Raw genomic sequence first — 21,081 nt, forward strand, 5'->3', positions numbered from 1 at the left:
TAAAAATGAAAAGATTAGAGAGGTTAAGACTTCTGTTTTGCCTGTGTTAAATTTGAGATACTAAATAGATATCAGCCTGTGAATGCTATGCATGAGTCTGGAGCTCAGTGAAGAATAAAATGAGGGCTGGTGATCAAGAACTGGGAGTTGTCTCCCTACAGATAAGATTTAAAGCTGAGCTTCTGGATGAGAACACTTAGGAGGGTGGAGGAGAGGCCCCAGAACAACACTCCAGACTCAAAAGCATTTGGAGATCAAGCAGAGGTGGAAGAATCAGTACAGGACATGGAAGAACACCCAGTGAGTTGGAGAAAAGGCAGGAGAATGAGATGTTACAGAAGCCAAAAAAAAAGAGAGAAAGTTTTACAAGAGGAGTTTGGGTTTTTGTTCTGTTGTGGTTTTTAAAGTGGCCCAGTATGTTGATTACCTTGAAAGGTCAAATGATAAAAATTGAGAAATGATCATTGGATTTGGCAATATGAGTCATTAGTGACTTCATCAAGAGCAAGCTCAGCAGCAGTGGCCACTAAAGTGTGACTAAGAAGAGTTCATTAGAGATTGTGTGGTGAATCTAGTAGAGATGGCTACCAGGGGCAATAAAGACAACACTTTCAGTAAGTTTTCCTGGTGGATGAGAGGAATCTGGGGCCAAAGAAGAGCTTTCTGAAGATGGGAGACACTAGAACATGGTGGTGTGTGGTGCTAGACATTATCTAGAAGGCCACTGATGACACAAGATAAAGAAGAAATTATGGAGACAAAGTCCTAAAGACAGAGTCCAGAACACAATTGGAGAGTCTTGCCTACAATGGAAGCAGGGACTTTGAACCATAGTTGCAAGATAGTAAGCAAGGAATATGTTAGAGATGTTGGAGTGTCAATAGTTTTGATAATGAAAAGAAGAGGTAGTCTTGCTGGTTGCTTTTATTTTCTCAATAAATTATGAGGTAAGGCCATCACAGGGGTGGTGGCAGTGGTGATGGTGGGGTGGTAGTGGTGGTGGTGGAAGGCCCAGGGCTGGAGTGTTGAGTGTTGGAGAGGGCAGAGAAAATATGAAGCACACATTTTGGGAATGGGGAAGTGAAGCCTCATATATTATTAATCTAGAATATATATATATATATGCATATACGTATATATATGCATATATATGTATATATATGCATGTACATATATGCATGTGTGTGTGTGTGTGTATATATATATATATATATATATATATATATATATATTTCATTTGCCACACAGAATATTATTCTAGCGTAGGAAAGACTTAAGGGAACATAAAAATTGGTACTTAAAAGTGATGAAGAACAATGATTTGTGGGCATATATTAGATACCTAAATTACATGAACCAGGAGATCTTGAGGTGACTGAAGCTGGGTGACAGTACCCTGGAATGCTTCATGTAGTAGGAGAATCTTCGGCAATATTTTGAAGGAAGGATCATATTGGCAAAGGAGGTAGATAGTATCTCTTGCAATGGCTTAAAAATAGGAGTAGGCATGTGCCATACAAAGTAGATTTGCTTGGCTAGACCAAAAAGTAGAGCCTAAATAAAACATATGGCTGAAAAGTGAAGGGGCCTCGGCATATGTGTAAAATATCAGAGATGAAATATTGGCAGAATTTCATTTCAGTTTTTATGGAAAAGGAAAAAAGAGGTTAAGGAGGATTCCAGATTGTGCATTAGTTTATTCCTTCATTCTAGTGGAGTATGCAGAATTGAATAAGACACAGACTATGCTCCCAATAAACTTAAAATTTCAACCACTAATGTTAATACATTTAAAAATGAATGACTTGCTAAATAGAAGTATAAGCATAACTTGGGGAACAGAGTAAAGTGAATAATTATTATTGACTAAAAAAAAAATCAAGAAATGTTTCTTGGAGGTATCATTGAGTTAGACCCTGGAGGAGGAGAATGATTTAACAGATACAAGAATGGAAAAGATAATTGGATTCATGGAGGTATGTGTTGCAGATTGGGTTCTTGGAGTCAGATGCTGAGATGTAGTCTGCGGTGCAGGCTCTTTACTAGTGATCAGTGTCTGTGAAAAGAAGGGAAAGGAGGCAAGAGGGAGGAAGTTTTCAAACTGCTAGGTCCAACAAAGCCTCAGCTACCCAGCAGGGAGGAGTCTAGAGTAATTCTGAAATGACCACATCTTTATTTACTTATTTTTGACTCTTCCTTCAGGTTCAAGGGTACATGCGAAGGTTGTTACATAGATAAACTGTGTGATACAGGGGTTTGGTGTACAGATTATTTCATTGCCCAGGTAATAAGAATAGTATCCAATAGGTAGTTTTTTGATCCTCTTTCTCCTCACACCCTCCATTTTCAAGTGGCTCTGAGGCTCTGGCAGACATTGTCTGGAGACAGGAGGCTGTCTGCATACCACACTCCTCACTGCTGGGCAGCCAGTCTTTCCTTAAAAGGAAACCAGGGTGGAGCTTTTTCGTGTGGATCACAGCACGTGAGCATAGCATATCCCATTGTACCCCAGAGGGGCTGAACAGAGACTAGGATGGAAGACACTTTGGCAACGAAGCTGAATAGATCATGCGGGATTGTAGAGGGGTTTGAAAGCCATGATGAGGATTTGAGACTATTTTTTCCCAGGGAGCTTTGTTAGGGAATTAAGGAGGGCCATATGATCATCTAATACCTTGCTTTCAGGAGATAATGCCAGATAGTGAACCTGCAGCACCAGAATCTCTTAGAAGTCATAGTTGCCATAGAACACAGCTGCCTAATGAATTGGCAGCTGGGGGCATAGGGGAGGTAGCCCATACATGGTGTCCAGTTTCTTTTTCTATCTCCTATTCTTAGATAACAGTATCTTGATATTTCATTCAAACCAAATTCACCTGACCCTTCACCTTTACTGTGGTTACAACTAAAATGTTTGTAACTGACCCATATCTCCTCTTTTTAGAGAAACTAATATTATCTGTCTTACCGTATTCCTGTGTCAGACCAACATACCTGTGTCAGAAGAATATATTAGCTATATTTTTCAAATATTGTTCTGCCCAGGCTGTCTTGCTGCTAAATGGATTTGTTTTTATTTGCTCTCAATCAATCTATATATTTAAGTGTACATTCTTTTGGCAAGACAGTGGGAAAATTGATTATTTTTCTATTAAAAAATTAAAGGCAGTTTGTGCTCAGATGGACAGAAGACCAGTGGGTAGGCTTGGTTAGGAAGCCAGCAGGGATGGAAAGCAGCTGGTAGTTTCTGTGGACTGGGGCCCTGGGGCGTGGCACCACCTACCATGTAACCATCCTGGAGACGGTGAACTAGGACCGTAGGGGCGATCCTAGTAGCAGCATCCCATTATGGGATTTCTCAGTCCTTCAGAAACTAACAGTGTGGAGCCAGGTTACCAGATCTAAACAGTAGTGCAGAGAACCTGGGCAAAGAAAGAGCTTATCAGGAGGCACAAAGGCAAAGACTGGAAGAGTCCTCTTCACGCACTAACATGCCTTTCGTAATGTAATGACTATGCAGGGTTTCCATACCAAGGTCATTTTCTAGTTAGACCTGTGAGGAAGAATTAATGGGGAAATATATTAAATTTTATCTGGGTATTGGTATTTAATTTTATCTGGGTATTGGTATTTAATTTAGATCTTTTTCTACTCACATATTAGTTTTGTAATGATTATTTTGTTGGGTTGGTTAAATAAGGGATTAGGATATAAATAGTGTATGCACCTGTCAGCTAAGCATTACTTGAGATGCCTCTCTATTTTGGTAATTGAAGCCATCACTCAAGCATGATTCTTTACTTGATATGAGCTTACCCAAACTTCGTGTATAGTGTCTGGAAGAAAAGGAATAGCTTTTCACTGCTAGCCTTATAAACCCAAATTGTAAAAGTGAGGACAAACCTCACAGCTGCATATTTTTTAAGTCTAAACATGATAAAATTAGATTTAAACTTCCCAACACATATCATATTGTCATTTAGATTTCAGTTGCTTGTTGAACTGTATTCAGGATATTGTGTTTCATGATTTACCAGCATAGACATCAGTTTACATTCTCTGGACTTTTGAATTCAGATCACACTGTGAGTTTATTTCTGATTGAAGTCTCCTTCTATTTATTTACTGAATGTCTTCAGGAAACAATTTCTTCATGTTGGCAAAGTTGTGTTCCTCATAATCATTACTAATCTCATGTTTTTGGTAATTTGTTGTTTATTCATCATAGGATGCTTACTATCAGACAGTAAAAAAAAAATAAAGCTTAGAAACAATGGTGAAAACTGAAGGAAAATATCATTAACTCAAAGTTTAAAGTAAAAAAGTTCATACCACAATTGATTTACATGTACCTTATTTCTTAATGTTTTCTTCCTGAAAATGATCCATTGTAATATGTATTAGCATTTTATAGTTTCCTTTTCTGTAGATGGGCAAGTTTATCCCCTACAATAGGTGGAGAAAATTCTGTTCTTCTACAGTTTTGCATTTGATATCACTTGTTTTTTAAGATTTTGGAGCTAAAGTTGCAACCATACAAGCCATCTTCTCCATATGGATTATCCATAATTTAATTTTCTACTGTTCAATAAAAGAGGAAATGAAACTCCATCTCTTTCTGGAAGAGGTTTGATTTCCTATCCCACTGCCATCAACTTCCTCCCCAAAATGTTTGTACATAATACAATGCTTGTACATAATATAAGTGCTGAATTTATGAATTTGTTAAACACTCTTGGTTTTCCTAAACTAGGTTATTATAATGTTGGTGTGCTGTTTATTGATTCTAACTCCAGGTTAGTAGACCATGTCTACTTCCTTAACCTTATATACCACCTATATCATTTGCAATACAATTGGGGGGTTAAAACTAGCTCATACAACCTTGGAGAGCTGTTAATTACTAAACTGTGATTGGAAGAGCAAAATAGGACTTTCAGTCATAGAAGAGACAGCCCAGTTATATTTTAAAGATAAGATTTAATGTAGGAGAAAGCTTTAGAACTGAGCCTTGAAAGGTGGGCAAGATGAGTATTTTGCAGGAAAAGGACAAAGTATTCCAAATGAGAAAAAAAAAAAACAGTAAGAATAAAAGCAAGGTGTCTTAATTCAGAATATGGAATACTTTCCTGAGCAGTGTTTCATCTCTAGCAGGTTTTATGTGTATATACATATATATGAAATACATAATATTTTATATGTATATAAAATATTATACACACACACACACACACACACACACGGAGAGAGAGAGCACATCACTATCTGAAAATTTAAAATAAAAAATGCTCCAAAATCTGAAACTTTCTGAGCACTGACATGACATCACAAGTAGAAAATTTTACTCCTGACCTCATGTGATGGTTACATTTATTATTTAAAATATGTATAAAATTATCTTCAGGCTATATGTATAAGGTGTATATGAAACATAAATGAATTTCATGTTTGGACTTCGGTTGCACCCCCAAAATATCTCATTATGTACATTGCAAATGTTCCCAAATCTGAAATTTGAAACACTTGTGGTCTCAAGCATTTTGGATAAGGGATACTCTACAGACACACATACACACACACACATGCATGCACATGACCCTCAGTGGATGCTTGAAACATATGCTATGCATTTTCTTACACATACATACCTATGATGAAGTTTGATTTATAAATTAAGCACAAGAAGAGGTTAACAACAGTAACTAATAATAAAATACAACAATTATAACAATGTACTGTAAAAAAAGTTATGGGAATGGGGTCTCTCTCTCTCATTGTCTCTCAAAATACCTTATTATACTGTACTTGCCAATTTTCTAACTACAGTTGACCCAGAGTAACTGAAACCTTGGAAAGCGAAACTGTGGATAAGGCAAGACTACTGTATACTGTATATATGTATATATAAAAATCTCCCTTTCTTCATATAAATAATAACATGCTATAATTGTGTTTTTTTAACCTAACAATATTTCTGGGAAATTAATCCATCAGTACCTATAGGGCAACAATAGGTGTTTAAAGAAAGGTCTTGAGAAAAATAAATGTATCAGATTCTTAAAATTTTATTGTTATTCATACAATTTGAAAAATGGTGTCCTCAGTGCCCTCTTCTGTCTTTTACTCACATGTGAAGGTCAAGTCCACATGTTCCCTCTTCAACTCAGCCTCAGTTACTCCATGGCAGAATCAGTTCCCCTCTTGTCTATGCTCTTCGAGTGCTTTATGCATTATACACTCCATTTATTACCCTGGTTGTGTTGAGAATTTTTTGTTTGCTTGTTTGTGTGTTTTTATCCATGAGTAGATTGTGAGTTCCTTAAAGCTTTTGTTTCTCTCTAGATCCTCATCCCCTAGTACAAGACCTGGTATATAATAAATGCTTACTAAATATTTGCTTGATTAAAAAATAGTGAGAGCACTTTAACTTTCATTGTTCATTGGGTCTATATTTCTTTTCCTTGTTGTTGTTATTCTTTGGTATTTGACTTGCGATATTTATCTTCTCAGTAAAAACATTTTTAAAACCATGGAGCAGATAAAAATTATGGGTTAAAAATAAAACAAATGTCACCTGGAAATATTGGCACAATGCACTTTTTAGAAAATTTTATGAGAAAAAATAGATGATCCTCTTCATTTTATGTTACAAATTCCTGAGGAAGGGCTGATGTGGCCAAAATAAGTTTGCAACCTTCAGACTGGAGCAATTGCCCATAAATGTGTTTGTACATACACTTCTTGAACCTACCTCATGATGTATGCATGCACTTGTGTAATACTCACAAAAATGCTTCATGTCATTACTTCAAATATTTTTATGTTTAGCTTAGTCAAGCACAGATTGCTTTAATAGCATCATGGATTTTGTTGCTATGATATAAGACCATAGTGCTATATTTTCATTTCTCTATGCTTTGCTCATTTATATCATCCTCCTTTGCTTGCAATACTTAATAGAACTTTCAGTTTAAATGCAAATAGTTGAAAGAATTATTTCTTATTTGTTCCTGTTATGGTGGATCTGGCTTAACCATCCTTACCCAGAGCATGAGCATTTTTCTTCACTTTGCTTTGAAGATCATTTAAGCTCATCTCTAAACTGCCTCATTATGTCTTTCAGAAATACAGTTCTCATATAACAACTAATCAGGAAATTCAAAGTGTTTGAAGTATGTTGGGAAAAACAGATGTTTGCTATTTAAAGTACTGCAGATGATTGTTATTTCTTTTTCTAGTCAAAAGACGTTCATATCCACTAAATAAATGTATTGTCTTTAAGTGTGCATCCTTCTGTGTCACAGTGGTGGGAAATCTTCACGGCTAGAGTTAGAAATGAAAATGTTCTGCTAATGTTCTGCTTAACTATTCATTGTGCACAGTAGGGAAGCTGGGGTTAGAAAAACATCAGTAAATTTTACTTTTCTTAGCCTAACATGAAAAATAGGTAATGGAAATGGCAGTTGTTGGTTGCTTTGAAATACGTATGCTGAATGAGCTCAATAGCCATTTTTTAACCCAAAATAAGCTTAGTTGATTCTTTAAAAAGACTTTAGAGATAAACTTTAGAGATAAACATAGATGTTAACATGTTAAGCAACTGAGCTGTAAAGCCAAAACCTAAGGTAGCAGAAGTAGAAATAGGAAGAATTAGCGAAACATATTTAATTACTCATTACATTCAACCATAGAATCTAAAAGAATTAGTATCATTTAATACTTTTGTTGAAATAGAATTATAATAATGATTCATTTACTTTGCAAAGAATAGGAACACTTTTACACTGTTGGTGGGACTGTAAACTAGTTCAACCATTGTGGAAGCCATTGTGGAAGTCAGTGTGGCGATTCCTCAGGGATCTAGAACTGGTAATACCATTTGACCCAGCCATCCCATTACTGGGTATATACCCAAAGGACTATAAATCATGCTGCTATAAAGACACATGCACACATATGTTTATTGCGGCATTATTCACAATAGCAAAGACTTGGAACCAACCCAAATGTCGAACAATGATAGACTGGATTAAGAAAATATGGCACATATACACCATGGAATACTATGCAGCCATAAAAAATGATGAGTTCATGTCCTTTGTAGGGACATGGATGAAATTGGAAATCATCATTCTCAGTAAACTATCGCGAGAACAAAAAACCAAACACCGCATATTCTCACTCATAGGTGGGAATTGAACAATGAGAACACATGGACACAGGAAGGGGAACATCACACTCTGGGGACTGTTGTGGGGTGGGGGGAGGCAGGAGGGATAGCATTGGGAGATATACCTAATGCTAGATGACGAGTTAGTGGGTGCAGCGCACCAGCATGGCACATGTATACATATGTAACTAACCTGTACAATGTGCACATGTACCCTAAAACTTAAAGTATAATAATAAAAAAAAAGAACATTAGAGTTTATTTGGTTCAGTCTCCTATTTTCGGATGAGAAACAGAGTCCTAAAAACATGAAAAAGCTTAGTCACAATTACCTGGTGACTTGGTGGCAAAGACAAGGTTGGAATCCAGGTCTAGGTTATGAGTGTAGAGTTCTTTCTCCTGTATTTCTCCAAAATCATTTTCAAGTAAATCTGTCCGTGCAGTGTTTTGTTTGTTTGTTTTTTTTTGTTTTTGCTGAGTGAGGAAGCAAGCTGAGAGTGAAAGGAAATCCGTATCTATCCCATGGGTGGAGGAAAAAGATAACGGAAGTTGAGACTGGTTCTAAATCCAAGATTTGCCTCAAAATTATGTCAAATGTCTAATGTCCTCTGGTTGCTGAGTACTTCTGGAATCCTAAGAATGTCTCCTAAATTACTGAGTTTTCTCTCAATTCCTTTATCTAGAAGAGTTAATTAATATTTGGGGGAAGACACACCAGCATATAATGATCACCGTGCTAATTTGAAATCATTACAGACCATCAGATGAAATGAGATTTTTTTTTTTTTTGAAAAGAGGGAGCAAATAATAAGGATGTATTGGTTACTTTTGGCTGTAGCAATATTGGATGTCATTGTAAACCATGCTCTTTTTTTGAGATGGAGTCTTGCTCTGTTGCCCAGACTGCAGTACAGGGGCACAATCTCAGCTCACTGCAACCTCCACCTTCTGGGTTCAAGCCATTCTCCTGCCTCAGCCTCCAGAGTAGCTGGGACTACAGGCATGTGCCACCACACCAGGCTAATTTTTATATTTTTTTGTAGAGATGGAGTTTTGCCATTTTGGCCAGGCTGGTCTCAAACTCCTGACCTCAAGTAATCCTGCCTCAGTCTCCCAAAGTGCTGGAATTCCAGACGTGAGCCACCGCACCTGGCCTGTAAACAATCCTTTTAAAGATCAATTTTTAAAGCAATGCAAGAAGTAGTTACATTGTGGAGATAACAAATGGGAAGTTTGGAATTGAATTTCCCATGGAAATTCATCAATGGATTCAAAAAAGTTTGCATCTCAGACAATTTAGAATTGAAACTGACATACTCTGAACAATTGGACTAAGAAACCTAGCAATGACAAAGACATGGGTGTTAAAGATGAATCAAATATTTTTTGGTGAAATTTAAAAGGAAAAAGTCGCTAATACTAAATTATCATTTATATAAAGCATGATTTTTAAAATACATGTGGAAATAAACTTATAAATCAGGCACTATGAATGGATTGTTGAATATTTTATCTGCTTCATTATATTTTGATGAATCTCTGCTATAAACTGAATGTTTGTGTCCCCCAAAATATACGTGTTGAAACCCCAATCCTCAGTGTGATGGTGCTTGGAGGTAAAGGCCTTTGGGATGTGATTAAATCACAAGGGTGGCGACCTCAGGAATGGGATTAGTGCCCTTGTAAGAAGAGACAATAGGGATGATCTCTCTCTCTCTCTCTCTCTCTCTCTCTCTGCCATATAACAATACAGCAAGAAGGCATTCATCTAGAAATCAGGAAGAGGGCCCTCATAAGGAACCAGATTGGCTGGCACTTTGATCTTTGATTTCCCAGGCTCCAGCACTGTGATAAATAAATTTCTGTTGTTTAAGCCATTCAGTCTGTGGTGTTTGTTAATAGCAGCCTGAGCTAAGAGAAGTAAATTGGTACTGAGAAGTGGATTGCTGCTATAATAAATACCTAAAAATGTGGAAGCAGCTTTGGAACTGACAAAATGCCAATAAATATAGGCAAGTAACCTTTGTCTCATAAAATTAGAGACCTGTAGTTATATATAGACAAAGATTTCTGAGCAACAAATGCTTTCTCTAATGTCATAAAGTTATAAATAAACATCTTAATATTATGATACTAAACTGTAATTTGCATTTTCTCCTACATATTTATAATAAATATATTCATATTGCTCGGGAATTTTTTTTGCCTTACTGTAGCAATTCAGCAATGATAAATAAGCACACTTGCTTAGAGTCCTGGCATGATTTTCTGAAACATGGTCATGTATCAGTAGCTTATTTGTGCTGCTTCAACCTTTTACCAGAAGGCTCTTAAGGGCTTTATGAATTAAATCTTTCAGTGCATTTGAAAAGCTTGCTTGGTAATTGGACAGGAAGGGACCCTCAGGTACAAAGTTATCTAACCAAATCTATGATTTAGGTCACATACCTCTTGAATGTTAAGCAGTTAGGAGGACATACATATAATTAAATGATCCTTATTATTTGACAAATATATGTCATTCAAAATAATGCTCCCATTAAGGAAAGTTAGCAACCATTAATATTCAACCCTTTGGACTATAACTTAATGACAAACTTATATCCTTAGGCACATAGGATGAACTTGACCTCCCTTAACTTACAAGGCACAATATGTATATATCTTTGGTTTTTTCTTTTCGTTATGCTAAGTCTTTTAGAGTACAATACATGGGCATTTGGTTTTTTTGCAAATAAATGGTGTGTTGTATTTAAACACCTATCACATAGTTCTAATATTTGCTACAGAGCAAATTAATTATAAAATCCCCCTTTCAAAATATTTTTTATTTCTAGGATTTCTATGATCAACTTCCTTATCTTTTGTTGTTCATTTTTCCTTTTATAAATTTCTTTGATTGCTTTTATGGATTTTCTTTTTTGCCTAGTCAGATGTAGTTTGATACAATTCTCTATTATTTTTTCAAAGATCTGGTTTTCTTTGAGGCTGCTGGTAGGTAGCTTTTACTAAATTTAAATGTAAGCTTCTGTGTAAACCATATTACACTATAGGCTTAGACGTCCTACATTCTTGACTTCCCAGAATATTTGAATTATGTATAATAAACACATTTTTATGTTTTTGAGTAATTATCTCTTCTTTAGGCTAGGAAGGTCTGTAAGATTTGAAAAGGATCAGAGTGAAGATGGTGCAGAGTAGGAGATTGGGGAAGTAGAGAACAGATTTTCCAATTCACGTACAAAAGCCAAGCATTTAACAAACTTAGGAAAATGAAATAAGAATATTTCACAGCATTTTCAACATTTAAGTATTTTATCCTCTGTTTCCTTTACTTAAGTCTATTTTTTTCCTCTTCTAGGATACATTTTTATTTTATCTGTTATATTTTGAAAGCCTTCTGCTGAGCTACTCATGATATATGATCATTATACATTCTATTCCCTGTGATCCATGCTAAGACAATCCAAACTATAACCCTTCTTTATAGTTAAACACACATATTTTTGTCTGTTCTCCTCGCCAGAATGATGATAGTAGAAAGGCAGAAATGCCGTCATAGTCTTGCCTCTTGTGGGGTTTACGGAATATAGTTCAGGAGAAAAAAAGGCAGAACTTGGGTCTTGGACTTAAGATCTTTTTCTTTCACTGTCTTTAGAACAACTGATAATGACATAAATATATCTATAATAAAAACATTTTAATAAAGTTAAGAATTGTTCACCTTTCAGTATCACTTCTGGGAATAAACAGATTGAGAGCTATCTATTATTGAGGTCCATGCCGCAAATAAAATCAAACTTCAAAAGTTTTATAACAAATTCAACCTATTATCCTGGGATTATGTTTATAAATTTTTCTACCATCTGAATTGATATGGCATCTACAACAAATGCTATTTCCTGTAAGCTAGTCATATATTCAGAGAGAATGTTTTTGCCCAGGGATTGGGGGTAGGGAAAGGAAGGAAAGATTGTACTTTTCTTTTGTACAAATATTAATGTATCACAAAGCACACAAAAGTCTTTACAGAATCATATGGAGCTAAATAAAAATCAACATAATGTACTGTTTACCAGCTTGTCATCTAAATGTCAGCATAGCTAGATTTTTATTGGGGCCTTATTATTTAATAGTCTTGATGTGCTTTGGAGAACTAAGCACATATCTCTGAAGATTTACATATTTGCAGATCCAGAAAGGCCTTGAAAATATGAGCTGGGGAGATGTGCGTTGGCAGGGGGGGTTGGGAGTGATATTTGAACTGTATATTTGAAATGAAGAATGCTAGATTAACTTTAAATACTGGTGTTGAAGGAAGCAGGGCTTTGCCCTTCATTTTATTCTGGTGCTCAGTTCTCCATAGAAGACAGCTGCCAAGAGTACCAAAGAGACCATGGAACAAGGCAGCCACAAAGAGTTGTGCTGGCCAAAAATGAAGCTTAGAGTAGAATATTCAAGAGCTATCCAAGGGTAATGCTTCCACATTGAAAGCCAGAGGGCAATGTAAGTTAACCTGGCTTATGTGTCATTCTTTTGCCTCTTCTGAGATTTTGTTTATCCCAAGATTCAAGGACATGAATCCTCAAGTTCCTATATGAAACCCATATATACATGTCATAGAACTGCATTTTTATCTGACTTACTGATCTGTGCTTTTGCATAAAATAAAGCAGATCATCTGGCTTAAAATTAAAAATATACTAACAAAAGTAAAATACTTAATATTTCACTTTTATCTATACATCTATACAGCAGATTTCTTTCTTTCTTTCTTTCAAGAGATGGGATTTTGCCCAGGCTGGAGTGCAATGGCACAATCATCACTCACTGTAGCCTTGAACGCTTCAACTCAAGCAATCCTCCCACCTCAGCCTCCCAAGTAGCTAGGACTACAGGTGTTCGTGACCCTGTGTGACTAATGTTTTTATTTGTGTAGAGACGAAGGTCTCACTGTGTTGCCCAGACTGATTTTGAAACTATGGCCTCAAGTGATCCTCCCACCTTGGCCTCCCAAGTTGCTGGAATTACAGGCATGAGCCACTGAGCTCAGCCCTATAGAGCAGATTTAAATGACCAACTTCAACTGTATCTTTTAAAAGAGGTTTACTGTATGCAAGAGGGATGGCACACCCAAATGAGAGTAGGTTCTATTCTGACTACACTAGGAGAAATGCTACTTACCTGGTGTTATGGACTGAAGGTTTGTGTCCCCCAGAATTTGTATGTTGGAGCCTTAATCCCCAATGTGATGGTATTTGGAGGTGGGGCCTTTGGAGGTACTTAGGTTTAGAGAAGGCCATAAGGGTGGGTCCTACTGATGGGATTAGTGCCCTTATAAGAAGAAACCAGAGAGCTAGTGCTCTTTCTCTGTGATGTGAGGATGGAGCAAGAAGGAAGCAGCTGTAAATCAGAAAAGAAGCCCCTCACCAGAACCTGACCATGCGGGCACACTGATCTCAGACTTCACAGCCCCCAGAACTGTCAGAAATAAATGGCTGTTATTTAAACCAACTAGCCTATGGTATTTTGTTATAGCAGCCTGAGTTGATTAAGACATCTAGGATGTTCACTCTGCCAACCCACCAGAATAGTGCTTTTAAATAGTGTATCTTTCTTAAGAACCTGTCTTTAATTGTGTGTGAAAGGGATTTCATGAAACCACAAAAACATTGAGAATAAGCAACTGAACCCAACTAAGGAATTTGCTACATTTAATTTTCTAACTAATTTTTATCTATTCCAGCAACCAGTAATATGTAGGAATCAGAACACTATGTCTCTGGCATTAAAAATTCCTTCTCACTCATGTGTGGGGAAACTGGCTGAGGCAGAGTCTCTGTCCTGGTATAAGTCCTTCTTAAGTCTAAGTCTGGCTGTGGCCCTGATGCTGCATCTTTCACTGACCTGCTGTGATCTTGCACCTCTTGTCTGCACCTAGATCAGTCTATGTTAAATGGCGTTTTCCTGGTATCAGAGATGATTGAAAGATTGGAGCATACATAGTCTCTTGGTTTAAAATCATACTTTTAAAATATGCAATATCCTAAGTGCTAACTTGGAAGGCCTATTTTTCTACAAACTTCATCTCTTCTATTTCTGTTGTTCTTGGGATTTTCCTTTTGAAAAGAATTTTGGTTCGAATGTTATCAAAAACAATCTGATATTGCCTAGAAATGATTTGCCCTCTGATTGCTGCCTAATCTTGTTTGCTGCCTTCTGGGATTTTGCTGGCTCAACCTTACACATTTGCATTCATGTGGGTTATATATGCACATCAAGACTTACTGTGGCCATGTGCCCTGGTAGTGAATAAGCATTTCTTTCATAGCCATATTAAATCCATCTGGTAAGAACAAATACATTACCCAGTAAGAAGCAAAGGGAGAAGGTGATATAAAAAGAGAAAAGAAGCATTGTAAAATATGTTAAATCAGAATACTAACCCTCCTTCTACTTTTAACCAAAAATTTTACCAGCTCCTTTGTATAACAAATTCCAAAGAAGTCTATTCATTTATCTAACAAATATTTATTAACTACTGATTATAGAAGTAAAGATATAGAGTTAATTAAGTCCCAAGTTCTACCCTGAATTTTCCCGTATTCAAATGATAGAGACAAGTAGGTACAAATAATTAGAACACAGTGTTATGCCAGAGGTAAGGGAGCATCAAAGAGGGAACTGCTCTTTAACCTAGTGTGGCAAATGATTGCTTCACAGAGATGGTAACATTTAAGCTGGCTTCACAGAGGTGGTAACATTTAAGCTGGGTGTTGATGATGTTTTAACAAGTTTTAAGGGTGAGAGAGCTTTCAAGGCAGATAGCCATTATTAGTTGAGCCATATGAAACTGCCATTTTTAAATGTCAAAAACAGGTAAAATACATCAAAATGTATATGGTTCATCAAGATAAAAAGCCACTAAGATTTTGGGAATGCAAAGGTTGTACGTGAGAGTGGACAGAAGATAAAAAGTAATTTTGAGCAGCTTAGCAAGGGCCAGACTAAGAAATCTGGATTTTATTTTGTAAGCAATTGAAAGTCTCAAAATGTTTTGACTAGTGGATTTATATGTCAAGTTATGTATTGTATAAAATGTGGATTAGGGGCCAAAAAGGGCAAGACGCTGTCTGGAGGCTGTGCTATCACTCCAGATATAAGAGATGATGAGGCTTCAACCTGGAAAGTAGCAATGAGATTGGAGGGAAAGAAACAGAACATTGTAGGATGGAGAATCAGCAGGGCTTGTCAGACAACTAAATGTGGAGGATAAGAGAGAAGAGTCAAGAATGGCAGAATTTTTAGCTTGGATGAAAGAGTGAGTGGTGGGCAGAGATAGTTAAGGAGAAGAGAGAAAATCTGGGACCTCACAGAGAAGTAGTAAGTTCGATTTGGAACATTTGAAAATTTAAAAGTAAGCTGGCACTCAGGAGAAAGGTTAGGGTTGTTATCATGGCTAAAGTCTTGGAAACTATGGTATAGATGAGATTACTTTAGATTAACAGATAGAATTAGAAGATCATGAGAAAGCCCTGAGGTTTAGGCAAACATTAAGACACAGGTAGAGACAGAACAGTCCACAAGGAAGATTGAGGAGGAGCAGAAAAGATGAAAGACAGTGCATGTGAGAGGGTTTTTCTAGAAGACCAGACGGGATGATTACAAGGATGGAGTGCTAATAATTATGATTTCCTGGGAAATTCATGTTTGGGGGCATACTAAAAGTATACATATATTGTGGTGTTCTGCCTAGTAAAATTAACCAATATTGAATATTATTGGGATAATTTAGACCTTACAGGTTAGAAAACCAAAGACTTTATAGACTGGTGCAAACTTATTTGTGCCCTAAAGCTTTTTATTTTTAAGCTTTTATATATAGATGTATAAATAATGATGGTAATAATTTATAATCCAATCCATGTCAAAGTTTCAGTTTTCTGTTTCCCTTTCTGCTTTTTAAAACACACATAAATGGACATATACTCCTAACTCAACTTTTTCTATGAGGAGTACTACGTGCTTTACAGATACTGCATAAATAATCCTGCAACTCCGTTGTGGATAGAAACAATTGCTTTGTGGTGGTAAGTGGGGAGTTGAGAGACTTGCCAGGTGTTAATTGTAGATAGAATCTAAATTCCCAGATTGTGATTCTCAAGGCAAATCTTTGCCTTAAGGCTCAAGCCCAGATAGGAGACTGTATTCTAGTATATTCTTCCTTTCTCTTTGCAGCATGATGAGACAGAATGACTAAAATCTGCAGTTCAACTACCTAAAATTAATACTTTATTCTTCTAGGAAAACTCTTAGTGAACACTAACTAAAACAAAGCAATCATATTAATTTGCTGCCCAAATTTAAAATCAAATTTGATAGATCTAAATTCTGAAAAGCATTGAGCTCAATAAAAGTGATGATCAAGAATCAGGGATGGTTCAGAGTTATTTGATGCTGATCTCCTGAGAATAGAGCCTAGGAGTCCCAGTTACCATTCTAAATACTTGCATTACTTAAGGTAAATTGAAATTCTTTATGTGCTGGGCATATTTCACTATGGCCTTCTTAAGTCTTTAAGTTGTATCTCACCTATTGTTATTGCCACTACTGCAACCCTAGCATCAATGAAAGTCTAAAGATAGACTGCTCCACACACTTTGGCACATTTTTCCAGTAACTGAAAGATGAAGCAAATGTGAAAGTCTGCAAGTCTTGGAGCTTTTAATAATAAAACATAGATTTCACATGCTTTTTACATCAAAATATGAAAGATGATGCTGGTGTGTTTTTTATTGTCCATGCAAGATAGCACTGGATTACAGGTCGTTCTGTTACTGTACTGGGACCAGGCTGCACAGACATTGAGTTGAGGTAAATTCTCTAAGTCTAGTAAAGGGGGAGACAAAGAGATGCATGAGTCTGTTAAGTGGCTTTTTGGTAGCTGAAAAACTGTTGTTGTATTAGAAAGGAATAAACTGTAAATGTTTAAAGGAGGAGAACAGTAAAGACCAACGTCTTTAAACTTTTCTCTAGTGTATCTGACTGTTAGGATTATTTAAACTATAAAGTAAAAATAGAGAAATTAAATACATTTACGGGAAATTAATATCATCATGCCATGCACCTTATTATCTGCTTTCTCATGCACATAAGCTAGTACTTTTACACTAGGATATGTATCTGCTTTTATATTTTCTCCAGATTCAAACAGATGTTAGTAAGCTTCCTTCACTGTACAACTTTTATTTTCCTTTCCATATAACCAGAAATAGTTTTCTGCATTTTTCTTGATCTTCTTTTTCTGATTTATTCTCTTTTGCCTTTTTCTTTCTCAATCTTTAATAACTTCGGATTTTCATCAGGAGCCCTACTGCTTCCTCTCATTTTCTTTCTCCTTTAAATCCCTTTTCAGCTTATTTCTATCTTGGTTTTGTCTTGCTTCTAGATGTCACTTTTATCCTCTTTCCCTCCTTGCTTTTACTCTGTCTTTGCTCCCTTAAATACAGTTGACAAGACCTAGAAACAACACAGTTCAGTAAGTTGTCATGTATATTGTTCATAATGGACAGTCCACATCCAGGAGCAGTCAAGGCCAGCTCTTTTTTGATCCTCAGGGACTAAAGCCAACAATACAGCAACAACCCCTTATGTCCATTACAGAAAAGACAGATGCCAGCTAACTACATTCACAGCAGAAAACTGAAAAATATGATCTTTGATCTCCAAGAGCTTAGAGAAAATATGCTTTTATCAAGTTGATGTAATAAAAAAAGTGAAATAGTTTACTTTGAAAACTGTCAGAGAGACAAATATAGGATCTGGTGCTGAAATGATCCATAACCATTGTTTCTTCCCTCTGTGTTAAAAACCGTTAGAGAGAAATCCATTCATATCCATTTCAACCCATGAGGCATCTTTTTGGAGCTGAAGACTCTCCCATGCTCTGACATTTATTTTCACAGTATTCCTGGTACCCAGGAAAACAGACATGTGTGGGAGGCTGATGATGAAGATGAAACAGAACTGGCCCTGGTTTCATTCTCTTCTGTGTTGCTACCACACCGCATTCACCACACGCTTCATCCCAATTCATTCTGCATCCTGGTCAAGATAAATCTGAGATAGAACTTTTGTTATATTACTCCCCCTATTCAAGAACTTCCAATAGAAAATGAACTGAAATTGTAATCAGGAGTGACTTAATTTGTAAAGTGATGTATTAATAACAGCTCTCATATCAACTTTACAACTTGTAATCATCCAAATGAGATAGTATATTTCAAGGTGAGTCATGAACTTTCAGGTCCTTTAACATATGAAATGTTGTGAGTGAACTCTCCTGACAGAAAAGTCCACGCTCCTCCACACTGAGGGCTATTCAGTCATTTAATTGTACCAACCACCTCTTGTGCTGCTGCCCTAGCATGTTTTGTGCTGCTATATATATAATAATGAATAGATTATATATATATTATTATATATTAATATATAATAGAATAGAAATTTGTTTGGCACATAGTTCTGGAGTGCGGGAAGTCCAAGATCGAGGGGCTACATCAAAACATGACAGAAGGCATCACATGTGCCACAGAAGAAGGACAGGAAAGAACCAAACTCGCTTCTGTAACACCCCCCATCCCCGCTCCAGATATAGAACTCACTCCTGAGACTCCATTCATGAGGGCAGAAACTAATCACCTCTCAAAGATCTCACCTCTCAGAACTGTTGCATTGGGGATTGAGTTTCCAACACATGAACCTTGGGGGACACATTCAAACTGTAGCAGCTGCTCTATCCCTTTCTCCCCTGTTGTATCCACACTGGCTGTATTAGTCTGTTCTCATGCTATTAATAAAGACATACCCGAGACTGGGGAATTATGAAGGAAAGAGGTTTAATTGACTCCATTCCACATAGCTGGGGAGGCTTCACAATCATGGTGGAAGGCAAGGAGGAGCAAGTCACATCTTACATGGTGGCAGGGAAGAAAGAGAATGAGAGCCAAGTGAAAGGGGTTTCCCCTTATAAAACCATCAGATCTCGTGAGACTTACTCATTACCATGAGAACAGTATGGGGGTAACTGCCCCCATGATTCAACTATCTCCCACCAGCCCCCCTTAACAACATGTGGGAATTGTGGGAGCTACAACTCAAGATGAAGTTTGGGTTGGGGACACAGCCAAACCATATCACTGGCTATCTGTCAGCTCCCAGGACATACCCTGGTCTCACCTGCCCTCAGGGCCTTTGCATTTGCTGTTTCTTCTGCCTGAAATACAAGTCCTACAACCACTTCAGAGAGCCCTTCCTTATGAACCCTCTATATGTAGGCCATCCTTAATATTTTCCCTCATAGAATCATGTTTTTTTCCCTAGCAGTTACACAATCTGTCATCATTTTATTGATTGATGGTTACTTATTTATTATCTGTTCCCCAGACTAAACTGGGAACTCCGTGAGAGAAAGCATCTTATCTGTGTGGTTCACCAACGTTTCATAGCATCTGCCACAGTATCCGGCACAAAATAGGTACCTCATTAATCATGAAATTAGAGTCTTTGAAGGCCATATTTCAGAATGGCAGAAAAGAGGATATTAGTAGGAGCTGGTACCTGTTATGTAAGTTGAATTGTAGTGCTTTGTTGTAAGAGAACCGAGACCACTCTGGACAAAATTAAGTATAGATTGCCTAATGACTCATTCCCAACATTAAGATGCTATTTTGAGGGCTGGATGCGGTGGCTCACGCCTGTAATCCCAGCACTTTGGGAGGCCAAGCCCGGCAGATACCTGAAGTCAGGAGTTCGAGACCAGCGTGGCCAACATGGTGAAACCCCGTCTCTACTAAAAATACAAAAATTAGCCAGGTGTGGTGGTGGGTGCCTGTAATCCCAGCTACTCGGGAGGCTGAGGCAGGAGAATCGCTTGAACCTGGGAAACGGAGGTTGCAGTGAGCCGAGATCATGCCACTGCACTCCAACTTGGGTGACAGAGAGAGACTCCATCTCAAAAAAAAAAAAAAAAAAAAAGATGCTATTTTGAATATCTTATGTTAAAATGAAAGAGACTAGTACAGTTTGTGATACATTTTATGTCTAATGATTTAAATATATATGCATATATTTAACTTTAAAAATTTATATTTTAATACTCAATGTAATGACAACTGTAAATGTGTATATTTACTATGGCTAAATTTAAATTTAAAATTCCATTTCACTGAATATGAATGTCAAGAATTATATAAACAATTGAATATAAAATATAAAATTATTCAGAGTTAAAATCTAACTACTTGCTATTTTGCTGTTACTGATATCAGCTCTAGAACATGGTTTTGCTGGGAAACGAATCTCAGTTTAACTTACTTGAATTCTGTGAAAATATATAATATTCAGTTTTATATTTCTATTTAGTATTTAATAATAGTTGCAAAAAGCCCATATTATTTGCACAATCCATTTGGGTTGACTTGAAATTATTAGAATGGGAAAATCTTATTTTTTATAATTGTTTAAAATAAATCTCACTAGTAGCTGTGATATATTCTGTAATTTGTCTCACTCAACATGCATTCCAAATCATCTTTCCTCTTGTATCCACTAGTAGAGAAGCTGAAAAGCCAAACACTTTTTTAAAGCACCTTCCAGGTAGGGATGGTCATGAGACACAGGAATAGCCAATGAGCTAAAGAGAAAGACTGCCAGGAGGGACTTTCTTCCCTAAATAAAAAAACAAAGACTCTTTGAAGAGATTCAGGTGTCTTGAGTGCAGCAGTCAACTTGTGACATGAGGCATAAACATGAAGACAAATGTCTACAAGCTAAGAATGAGAGGGGTGGAAGGATGAAATGAGTCAAGTCCCTAATGGCATCGCTGGATGATGCACCACCCCAGCTCAGGA

General features: G+C 36.8%; 1 protein-coding gene across 17 annotated transcripts in view; it reads left to right on the forward strand.

Annotated features, from left to right (window-relative positions):
* The window catches only part of SLC44A5 (solute carrier family 44 member 5), a 514,570-nt gene that overhangs the window by 385,797 nt on the left and 107,692 nt on the right, over nt 1-21,081 (forward strand). The window lies entirely within an intron of this gene.

The sequence above is a fragment of the Pan paniscus genome, chromosome 1 (genome assembly GCF_029289425.2).
Source record: "Pan paniscus chromosome 1, NHGRI_mPanPan1-v2.0_pri, whole genome shotgun sequence".
Taxonomy (NCBI): domain Eukaryota; kingdom Metazoa; phylum Chordata; class Mammalia; order Primates; family Hominidae; genus Pan; species Pan paniscus.